The following is an 11,844-nucleotide window of genomic DNA, read 5'->3' on the forward strand; positions in this document are numbered from 1 at the left end:
CCTCAACGGCCACAAGACGTGCTGCCTGCTGGACTCCGGGAGCTCGGAAAGCTTCGTTCACCCTGCCACGGTAAGACGCTGCGCGCTCCCTGTCCATCCTGTAAAACACAAAATCGGGTTAGCCTCAGGTTCGCACTCCGTCCACATCACCGGGTGCTGCATCGCGGATCTCACGGTCCAAGGAAAGTTTTTTAAAAATTATAAACTCCTTGTCCTCCCTGACCTTTGCGCACCGGCACTCCTAGGACTGGACTTCCAGTGCAACCTACAGAGCTTGACCTTCCAATTCGGCGGCCCTATACCCCCCTCACTGTCTGCAGCCTCGCGTCCCTCGCGAACCCAGCACGGTTCGATTCCCGTACCAGCCTCCCCGGACAGGCGCCGGAATGTGGCGACTAGGGGCTTTTCACAGTATCTTCATTGAAGCCTACTCGTGACAATAAGGGATTTTCATTTTCATTTAATTTCCCTCAAAGTGGACCCCCCCTCCTTGTTTGCTAATCTTACCCCCGATTGCAAACCCGTCGCGACACGGAGCAGACGGTACAGCGCCCAGGACCGGTCCTTCATCAGGTCCGAGGTCCAGAGGTTGCTGACGGAAGGGGTCATCAAGGGCAGCAACAGTCCCTGGCGAGCCCAAGTGCTGGTGGTCCGGACTGGGGAGAAAAACCGGATGGTCATCGACTATCGCCAGACCATCAACCGGTTTACGCAACTGGACGCGTATCCTCTCCCCCGTATTTCCGCCATGGTAAACGATATCGCGAAATACAAGGTCTTCGCCACTGTGGACCTTAAGTCAGCTTACCACCAGCTCCCCCTCCGCGCGAGTGACCGACTGTACACCGCGTTCGAGGCTGATGGGCGCCTCTACCACTTCCTGAGGGTTCCATTTGGTGTCACAAATGGGGTCTCGGTCTTCCAACGGGAGATGGACCGAATGGTCGACAAGTACGGATTACGGGCTACCTTCCCGTATCTTGATAATGTCACCATCTGCGGCCACGATCAGCAGGACCATGACGCCAACCTCCAGAAATTCCTCCAAACCGCAAAACTCCTTAACCTCACATACAATAAGGATAAGTGCGTGTTTAGCACCGACCGTTTAGCCATCCTCGGCTACGTAGTGCGTAAAGGAGTGATAGGCCCCGACCCCGAACGCATGCGCCCCCTGATGGAACTCCCTCTCCCCAATACCCTCAAATCCCTCAAACGCTGCCTGGGTTTCTTCGCTTACTACGCCCAATGGGTTCCCAACTACGCTGACAAGGCCCGTCCCCTCATTCAAACCACGACCTTCCCGCCGTCGACAGAGGCCTGCCAGGCCTTTAGCCGCATCAAAGCGGACATCGCAAAGGCCACGATGCGCGCCATCGACGAGTCCCTCCCCTTCCAGGTCGAGAGCGACGCATCACAAGTAGCTCTGGCGGCCACCCTGAACCAAGCGGGCAGACCCGTGGCCTTCTTCTCCAGAACCCTCCAGGCTTCCGAACTCCGCCACCCCTCTGTGGAAAAGGAAGCCCAGGCCATAGTCGAAGCGGTGCGACATTGGAGGCACTATTTGGCCGGCAGGAGGTTTACCCTCCTCACAGACCAACGGTCAGTAGCCTTCATGTTTGATAATGCACAAAGGGGCAAGATTAAGAATGACAAGATCTTACGGTGGCAGATCGAGTTGTCCACGTACAACTATGAGATCTTGTATCATCCTGGGAAGCTCAATGAGCCTCCTGATGCCCTGTCCCGCGGTACCTGCGCCAGCGCGCAGATAGACCGCCTCCGCTCCCTCCACGCGGACCTCTGCCATCCAGGGGTGACCCGTCTCTACCATTTCATTAAGGCCCGCAACCTGCCTTTCTCCATCGCGGAAGTCAGGACAGTAACCCGTGACTGCCACATCTGCGCAGAGTGCAAACCGCACTTCTACCGCCCCAAGCGCGCACACCTGATCAAAGCATCCCGCCCCTTCGAACGTCTCAGCATTGACTTCAAGGGGCCCCTTCCCTCTAACAACTGCAACATTTACTTCCTGGCGGTAATTGACGAATTCTCCCGCTTCCCCTTCGCCATTCCCTGCCCCGACATGACCACATCGACCGTCATTAAGGCCCTCCTCTCCATCTTCTCCCTGTTCGGCTACCCCGCGTACATACACAGCGATCAGGGGTCCTCCTTTATGAGCGACGAGCTGCGTCAATTCCTGTTCAACAGGGGCATTGCCTCTAGCAGGACGACCAGCTATATCCCTCGGGGTAACGGACAGGTCGAGCGGGAGAATGCTACCATGTGGAAGACCATACTACTGGCCCTCCGGTCCAGAGACCTCCCTATTTCCCGATGGCAAGAGGTTATCCCCGATGCCCTACATTCTATCCGCTCACTCCTCTGTACCGCAACAAATCAGACACCTCATGAACGTCTTCTTGTCTTCCCCAGGAAGTCGTCCTCCGGATCCCCTCTCCCGACGTGGCTGGCCACCCCCGGGCCCATCTTGCTCCGGAAGCATGTGCGGGTGCACAAGTCCGACCCGTTCGTGGAACAAGTGCAGTTACTCCACGCTAACCCGCAGTATGCGTATGTGGAGTACCCCGACGGTCGGCAGGTCACGGTCTCCCTCTGGGACCTGGCACCCGCCGGCGTGCGGCCTTCCCCCCCTTCCCCACAGACCCCCCCCTGTTTTTTTGGTGCTATGTCTTTTCGTCCGACGTCATTTCGTCCAACGACACTTCGTCCACGTCTTTTGGTCCAACGTCTTTTTGTCCGCCCGTCTTTTGGTCCAACGTCACTTCGTCCAATTATCCAATTACAAAAAGTTTAATTTAGTTTTTCAATGTTACTGCTCAAGGATCCTCTCCACCTATTTCGCCTCTTGATGTTGAGTTCTGCATTTGTGCTGCTTGATCTCCAGACATTATTAAGATAAGCTGCAGGATATTCACCCATGTATGCTCCAGCGTGATGAGAGCCATTGTATCTGATGGAATATTTGATCATTTCAGACCTGTAATGTCAGAACCCACTGCCAACCAGAGGTTTTAATCACTCGACGAAAATCGAGAAATAAATCTGCTTCTTTCAGAACTGCACTCATTGTCTAAATCCAATTAGACTCCCACTTATATCTGTGTCTGTCGGAATTGTAGAATATCAAATCATCTTGTCCTCTCCCCATTATTCTCTCTCGGGTACAGTTCTGGAAATCTAACTTTTAGGGAATTTCGGGAATTTACAATTTACATCAATTTTAAGTAATTTCGGGAATTTTATGTAATTAGTAAACTTTTAGATTTTTTAACTGCACTTTTAGATTTTTTAACTTTTTAACTGCATTTTTCAACTTGCATTTTACTTGCATTTTATCAATTACTTGCATTTTAACAATTAAATTCACTTGCTGTATTGTACTTGCATTTTATCAATTAAATGGTTTTATACGGAGTTAATTTGTAATTGGATAATTGGACGAAGTGACGTTGGACCAAAAGACGGGCGGACAAAAAGACGTTGGACCAAAAGACGTGGACGAAGTGTCGTTGGACGAAGTGACGTCGGACGAAAAGACGCGACACGGTTTTTTTTCCCCCCAGCGCCCCACCCAGCTCACCCCTTCCCCATCCATGGCGTCTCCACAGCCAGCTCGGGTGATGGAGACTATTCAAGGACCATCGCTCCCGGACTCCAGGACGTCAGCGGAACCACCACCATCGGCTGAACCGCCGTCACCTACTCCACTGCGGCGGTCTGCCAGAACGTCATGGGCCACGAAAAGACTGATCGAATCAATTTAAATTTCAACAGCTCCATGGACTTTGTTGGGACTTTGTGTAATATTGCTAATTGTCTGGGCCAGTGGGAAGCCAAAAATGTAATAAAAGAAAAGGAGAGAAAATTTGTGTTCTCCCGGCTGCTACTCATATCACCAGTTCTCTCTCCCCCCCCCCCCCCCCAACCCCGGCTCTCATTGATAACCCCCCCCCCCCGGCTTTTTTCTCCGCAAGGGGTGAATATGGTGGTATGATTTGCATAGCTGCCTGCCATTGATGCAGAACACCGGCTTACCATTGGCCCTGGTCGGTCATGTGGCTCTCGACCAATTAGTTGAGACCGGTCATGTGACGGCTCTCCGATTGGTCAAGAGGCTGAGTTAACCACGCCTCCATACCGAGGTATAAATAGTCAGAAAGCCCGGCGGTCGTCCATTTTATTGTAGTCGACCGCAGGGCTAAGTTCTAGCTTATTAAAGCCTAACTTTTGTATAGCAACTCGTCTCTCGTGCGATTGATGGCTCATCATCCCCTTAACTAGCTCCTCCAGCTCAATCGGCGCACCCAACCCCTCCACCTGCTCCTCCTGCACCTTCGGGAAAGAAGGCCCGTCATGGAACCGCTCCATTCCCCTCCTCTCCCCCGTTGGCTCCGACCGGTACAGTTCCCCGTAAAAGTCCTTGAAGACCTCATTCACCTCTACCCCCTTCCGCACCACATTCCCACTCTTAGAACAGAGAACATAGAACAGTACAGCACAGAACAGGCCCTTCGGCCCTCGATGTTGTGCCGAGCAATGATCACCCCACTCAAACCCACGTATCCACCCTATACCCGTAACCCAACAACTCCCCCCTTAACGTTACTATTAGGACACTACGGGCAATTTAGCATGGCCAATCCACCTAACCCGCACATCTTTGGACTGTGGGAGGAAACCGGAGCACCCGGAGGAAACCCACGCACACACGGGGAGGACGTGCAGACTCCGCACAGACAGTGACCCAGCCGGGAATCGAACTTGGGACCCTGGAGCTGTGAAGCATTTATGCTAACCACCATGCTACCGTGCTGCCCTTGTCTCTCACTCCAGCAATTTCCTTAGCCGCATCCCGCTGCGGAGCTGATGAGCCAGCATCCTACTCGCCTTTTCACCATGTTCGTACACTGCCCCTTGTGCCTTCCTCCACTGTGCCTCCGCCTTTCTAGTGGTCAGCAAATCAAATTTAGCCTGCAGGCTGCGCCTCTCCCCCAACAGTCCTTCCTCTGGTGCCTCTGCGTACCTATTGTCTACCTCCAGCATCTTTCCCACCAGTCTATCCCTCTCGCTCCTCTCCCTGTGTGCCCGGATGGATATCAGCTCCCCTCGAATCACTGCCTTCAGGGCTTCCCAGACCACCCCCACCTGAACCTCCCCCCGTATCATTCACCTTGAGGTACCCCTCAATACTTGCCCGGACCCTCCTACACACCTCCTCCTCCGCCAACAACCCCACATCCAACCGCCACAACAGGTGCTGGTCCCGCACCTCCCCCATCTCCAACTCTATCCAATGCGGAGCGTGGTCGGAGATTGCAATGGTCGAATACACGGCCTCCTCCACTCTCGGAATCAGTCCCCTACTCACCACAAAGAAGTCTATCCGAGAGTAGACCCTATGTACGTGGGATAAGAAAGAGTACTCCCGTGCCCTCGGCCTCACAAACCTCCATGGATGCACCCCACCCATCTGGTCCATAAACCCTCTCAGTACCTTGGCTGCCGCCGGCCTCCTACCCGTCCTAGAGCTGGACCAATCCAGTGAAGGATCCAACACCGTATTGAAGTCCATGATCAGACCTCCCGCCTCTAGATCCGGGACCGTCCCAACATATGCCTCATAAAGCCCGCATCATCCCAATTTGGGGCATACACACTAGCAAGTACCACCTTCTCTCCCTGTAGCCTGCCCCTAACCATAACATACCTATCCTCCTTATCCGCCACCACCTCCGATGCCTCAAACGACACATTTTTCCCCACCAGAATCGCCACTCCCCGGTTCTTCACATCCAACCCAGAGTGGAAAACCTGCCCCACCCACCCCTTTCTCAGACGGACCTGGTCCGCCACCTTCAGGTGGGTCTCCTGAAGCATTGCCACATCTGCCTTTAGCCCCCTCAGATGAGCAAGTACCCTCGACCGCTTCACCGGCCCATTCAATCCTCTCGCATTCCAGGTGACCAACCGGATCAGAGGGCGTCCCGCCCCCCTCCCCCGTCGACTAGCCATAGCCCGTTGACTGCCCGCCCCAGGCCAGCACCCCCCGCCCGACCCAGTCCCCACAGCGGCAACACCTCACCTCTGTCCCCCCGGCCCCCACCAGCTCGTTCCTGACCCTGCCAGCAGCAGCCCGGTATTCCCCTTTCCCCCCCTCCCTCCCCCGCCAGGCTAGGAACCCTCCTAGCCGCGAACCGTCCTCCATTGTACTTCCGTGGGTCAGCTAACTTCTGCTGACCCCGGAATCTCCCGCCAATAACCCGACCCCTACCAAAGTGGGATCATCCCCCATCCTATCCCTCCTCCAGGCACCACTCCAGCATGGGGAAGAACCAGTTAAGGCCCCGCCTCCCCCCGTCATCGTCTCCACCCCCCGGCCCCGCAGCGCGGGAAACCAGGGGAAAGCCCGCACTTTCGCACTGCCCCACCACACCCTTCTGACGCAGCTCCCAAATACCAGCCCCGCTCCATACCCCCAACCCGACATAGAATACAACAAACCCCCCAACCCTCCCCGCAAGATACAAAACTCAAACAATGCCCCACAGTAAAAAAAAACAGAACAACACCCCCATAAATAACCATATCAAAATTGCAAAAGTACAGAAAAGAGAACACAGCAACAGCAGAAACCAGCAATAAAGTATTACAACCGACCCCGCAACCCCCAACCCCTAGTTCAAGTCCAGTTTCTCCGTCCGCACGAAGGCCCACGCCTCCTCCGGGGAATCGAAATAATAATGCCGGTCCGAATAAGTTACCCACAGGCGCGCAGGCTGCAACATTCCGAACTTTATCTTCTTGTAAAGCACCTCTTTCGTCCGATTAAACCCGCACCGCCGCTTAGCCACCTCCGCACTCCAATCCTGGTAGATCCGTACTACCCCATTCTCCCAGTTGCTGCTCTTCACCTTCTTGGCCCAGCGCAGCACACACTCCCGATCACTGAACCGGTGGAACCTTACCAGCACCGCATGCGGGGGTTCATTCTCCTTAGGCCTCCTGGCGAGTACCCTGTGGGCTCCCTCCAGCTCCAGGGGCAGATGGAAAGACCCGGCCCCCACTAGCAAGTTCAGCATCGTAGCCACGTAGGTTGTCAGGTCAGACGCCTCCAGCCCCTCCGCAAGGCCCAAGATCCGCAGATTTTTCCACCTCATGCGGTGATCAAGCTCCTCGAAGCGGTCCTGCCATTTCTTGTGGAGTGCCTCGTGCCCCTCCGCCTTACTCACGAGGACCACGGCCTCCTCCTCTCGTTCAGTGGCCTGCGTCTGCAACGCCTTGATGGCAGCACCCTAGGTATTCTGAATCTCCGAGAGCCTTTTGTTCGTTTCCTGCAGAGAGCTCAGTACCTCAGCCTTGAAATCTGCAAAACAGCGCAGGAGAGCAGCTTGTTGCTCCTGGGCCCACTGCTTCCACTCCTCTGGAGCTCCGCTGGCCGCCATCTTGGATTCCTTCCTCCGTTTTTTCTGGGGAGCCGCTGCCGTTTTTTCCCCCTTTCTACTCCGAGTTCGAGTCATGAACTGCGGAGAAAGTCGATCAGCGCACCTTCTCCCACCGGGAGACGTCGAAAAATTTCCGTTTTGGGCTCTAAAAAAAGCTGAAAAGTCCGTTTGAAACGGGAGCTCCCAAATGTGAGGCTTCCTACGTCATCGCCGCCACCGGAAGTCAACAGTAAGGGTATTTCTATAGCACAATCTGAATTAGGTGGATATTCTTGTTCCACAAGCAACCAAAATGTGTCTAGAGGCATCTCTGCAAGCTTCAGCTTCAGTGTACGATCCATCCCGAGCTCTACAAATCCCTTTTGTTCTTCTGATGGCAATGTCTTTGACAATTCAAAAGAAAGTGAACTAAATGGATAACGTACCCAGTCAAAGTTTTCCATACTTCGGGGGAAGTAGCATTCACAATCTTTATTATTGTCACAAGTAGACTTACATTAACATTGCAATGAAGTTACTGTGAAAAGCCCCTAGTCGCCACACTCCAGCGCCTGTTCGGGTACACTGAGGGAGAATTCAGAATGTCCAAATCACCTCACAAGCACGTCTTTCGGGACTTGTGGGAGGAATTCTTCTTTTGCAAAAAATTGCCCAGCCAGACAGCCGGAGAGGAAATCCTTTGTGCCAGAAGTGCTTATGCAGTAGAAAACAATCTTAACTGGACCAACTGCAATGGCATCTGTACTGACGGAGCAGCTTCCAGGATGGGAAAGGACAAAGGATTTGTGAGTAAGATGAAGGAACAGAATCCTGACACCCAGCTCAGCCATCGTATCCTGTATGTGAAGCCCTTGTTACCAAAATAATGAGTTAACTGCAGTATTAGTAGGTCGATTGAGCTGTTCAGGCTGACATTAGCAAATCCTGCTGGGAAAATTATGCTCAACTTCATTGCCACACCTCTTAAAACATTGCAAGAGACAGTAGCGCAATGGTTAGCGCTGTTGCTTCACAGCGCCAGGGACCCAAGTTTGATTCCCAGCTTGGGTCACTGTCTGTGCAGGGTATGCACGTTCTCCCTGTGTCTGCATGAGTTTCCTCCGGGTACTCCTGTTTCCTCCCACAAGTCCCGAAAGATGTGCTTGTTAGGTGTATTAGACATTCTGAAATGTCCCTCAGTGTACCCGAACAGGCGTTGGAATGTGGTGTCTCGGGGATTTTCACAGTAACTTCATTGCAGTGTTAATGTAAGCCTACTTGTGACACTAACAAAGATTATTACTACTTACTTGGTACCATTGTAGTGTTTCAGAGCTTCTCTGTGCAAAATTAGGCATTCTGGAACATGGCAAGAGGCATAAAAATCCAAAGACCAAGTAGCAGCCACTGTACTCACTGCATACGCACCGTGCCTTTTTCACTTGAGATTCTGCTGTTTAATTCACATTTGAATCAGAGTGGGGTTCTTCACTTATTTTCTTCGACAACCTATCCATGGCTGGGTATATTATATACTGTAGTGGCTGGTTTTGCACAGTGGGCTAAACAAATTCCCATACTGGCCTCCCCAAACAGGCGCCGGAATGTGGCGACTAGGAGTTTTTCACAGTAACTTTATTGAAGTCTACTTGTGACAATAAGCGATTATTATATTACCATATGCCAAAGATTCATTCAGGATAAGTATAAGGTATATGTGAATTAACTAGCTAATTGTAGTTGAGCACACCAATCTGTACAATAAATTCCAAATGTGACCAAAACAGATTCCATGGATTTCTTAGCTACCCACTTAAACATCATTAAATCTGAGTCAGCCAATCTCACTGAAACTTTGTCTTTCTCACGGGGCTTTCCAATCTCTGGCTTCCAAGATCTTGCCCTGGGATTCTCTCCAAACGTCACTCCAACTTGTATGGCTACAATGATGGGCAACCTTGCAGGGTTTCAGTCTCGACTTCTGATATTCTGTTCCTCCTGGTTTCCCGAGTAAACTCAAGCATGGACTTACAAGCACAATTTCAGCTCTTTGGCTGTGTCAAGCAAAACGTTACTGCTTCAAAGGGATGCACTTGCCCCAGTTTCCTGCAGCATGATGTTACCAAACTAAGTTACCTTCTTGGATCTCAGGGCTTTTCTTGAGACCTCTTCAACTACTAGGGCTTCTCCTGAGCCCACTTCAATCAAGGTCAACTCCCGCCAGCCCTTTCTCCAATTGGAATCTCTTTCTCTTTTTCTTAATTTCACTGAGATCTCTTTCCATCCACTGACTTCTTCCCATACATGGAACTTCCTTTTGGACCTCTCCCTGTCCACTCTCCTCTGTTTGGGACCTTGTCCTGTCTCTGTTCCTTATCCCTCTCTCTTCCTGATGATGGCGCGTTGCAGTCTGTCACCTGAACTGGGTTTTTGAGCCCTTCTTCAGTTTGCTCTTTTTGTGCAGCTGTATGGGGTCTGTGCTTGATAAGGTTTTATCTGAATTTGCAAGGCAAGCAATTAGCAAGGCGGCAAGCAGAAATTAGTATTAATCTGGCGTGGTAGAGAACCTTTGTGGAGCCAGACTACTGAATCAGTGCAGTTTATGAGCAATAAAGGTACCAATGCACCCACTAAAAATCAGATCCAGAATGAAGAGAAGGCGGTTGCTACCATTATTCAGTGGTCCCAGTGGGACTGCTCTGATGGCGCCGGAGAATGGCGACTCTCTGCGAGCTTTCCCTAACAGATCCACTTTTTACTTAACTTACAATTGTACGGCTAGACGGCAGGTGGAGGGATTCCCTGCGCTCCCCGCGAAGGGGGTGAGTGACAGGGTGCTCTCGGGGGTCTGGGTCGGGGAGGGGAAGATATCCGATATCTACAAGCTTATGCAGGAGAAGGAAGAGGCGTCAGTAGAGGAGCTGAAAACGAAGTGGGAGGGGGAACTGGGGGAACAGATCGAAGACGGGACATGGGCTGATGCCCTGGAGAGGGTAAATTCTTCCTCCTCGTGTGCGCGGCTTAGCCTCATCCAATTCAAGGTGCTGCATAGGGCCCACATGACTGGGACGAGGATGAATAGGTTCTTTGGGGGTGAAGATAGGTGTGCCAGGTGCTCGGGGAGTCCAGCGAACCATGCCCATATGTTCTGGGCATGCCCGGCATTGGAGGAGTTCTGGAAGGGGGTGGCGAGGACGGTGTCAAGGGTGGTGGGATCCAGGGTCAAGCCAGGATGGGGACTCGCGATCTTTGGGGTTGGGGTAGAGCCGGGAGTGCAGGAGGCGAAAGAGGCCGGTGTGCTGGCCTTTGCGTCCCTAGTAGCCCGGCGAAGGATTTTGCTACAGTGGAAGGACGCGAGGCCCCCAAGCGTGGAGACCTGGATCAATGACATGGCGGGCTTTATTAAGCTTGAGAAGGTTAAATTCGCCCTGAGAGGATCGGTGCAAGGGTTCTTTAAACGGTGGCAACCTTTCCTCGACTTTCTGGCTCAACGATAGGGTACTGGGACAGTAGCAGCAGCAACCCGGGGGGGGGGGGGGGGGGGTGGGTGGGTGGGTGGGGGGGGGGGGGGTGGGTGGGTGGGTGGGGGGGGGGGGGGGGTGGGTGGGTGGGTGGGTGGGGGGGGGGGGGGGGTGGGTGGGTGGGTGGGGGGGGGGTGGGTGGGTGGGGGGGGGGGGGGGTGGGTAGGGGGGGGGGGGGTAGGTGGGGGGGGGGGGGGGGGGGGGGTGGGTAGGTGGGGGGGGGGGGGGGGTAGGTGGGGGGGGGGGGGGGGGGGGTGGGTAGGTGGGGGGGGGGGTAGGTGGGGGGGGGGGGGTGTGGGGGGGGGGGGCGTTGATTATGTTAGCTTATTTTATTTAAATTTGATTTATCTAATTTTAATTTATGGTTAAGTTCTCTTGTTTGGGGGGGGGGGTGTGGGGAATGTGATACATGTGATGTTACGGTATTGGGGGGAATTGTGGGTGTTATGGGGCTGTTTAGTTGCATATTACTGCTTTTTGCTATACTTTTTGTTATATTTTCTGCAAAAAAATTCCAATAAAAAAATTTAAAAAAAAAAAAAAAAAAAAAAAAAAAAAAAAAAAAAAAAACAAAAAAAAAAAAAAAAAACTTACAATTGTACTAATCTTTTTCCTATTATGTATTTTCTTTTATTTCCTTTTCTTTTCATGTACTTAATCACCTGTTGAGCTGCTCGCAGAAAAATACTTTTCACTGTACCTTGGTTTACATGACAATAAACAAATCCAATCCAAACAAATCTATTGTGGTGTGAAAAAACACCATTGGTACAAAGACTGTCTTGCCATAAATGCAGAATGTCATTCCTGCAGGAATGCCACAGTGGTCTGCCACAGCAGAAAGCCTCCTACTCCAAACGTTAAAGGCAGACCAA

The sequence above is a fragment of the Scyliorhinus canicula genome, chromosome 2 (assembly GCF_902713615.1).
Source record: "Scyliorhinus canicula chromosome 2, sScyCan1.1, whole genome shotgun sequence".
NCBI classification, from domain to species: domain Eukaryota; kingdom Metazoa; phylum Chordata; class Chondrichthyes; order Carcharhiniformes; family Scyliorhinidae; genus Scyliorhinus; species Scyliorhinus canicula.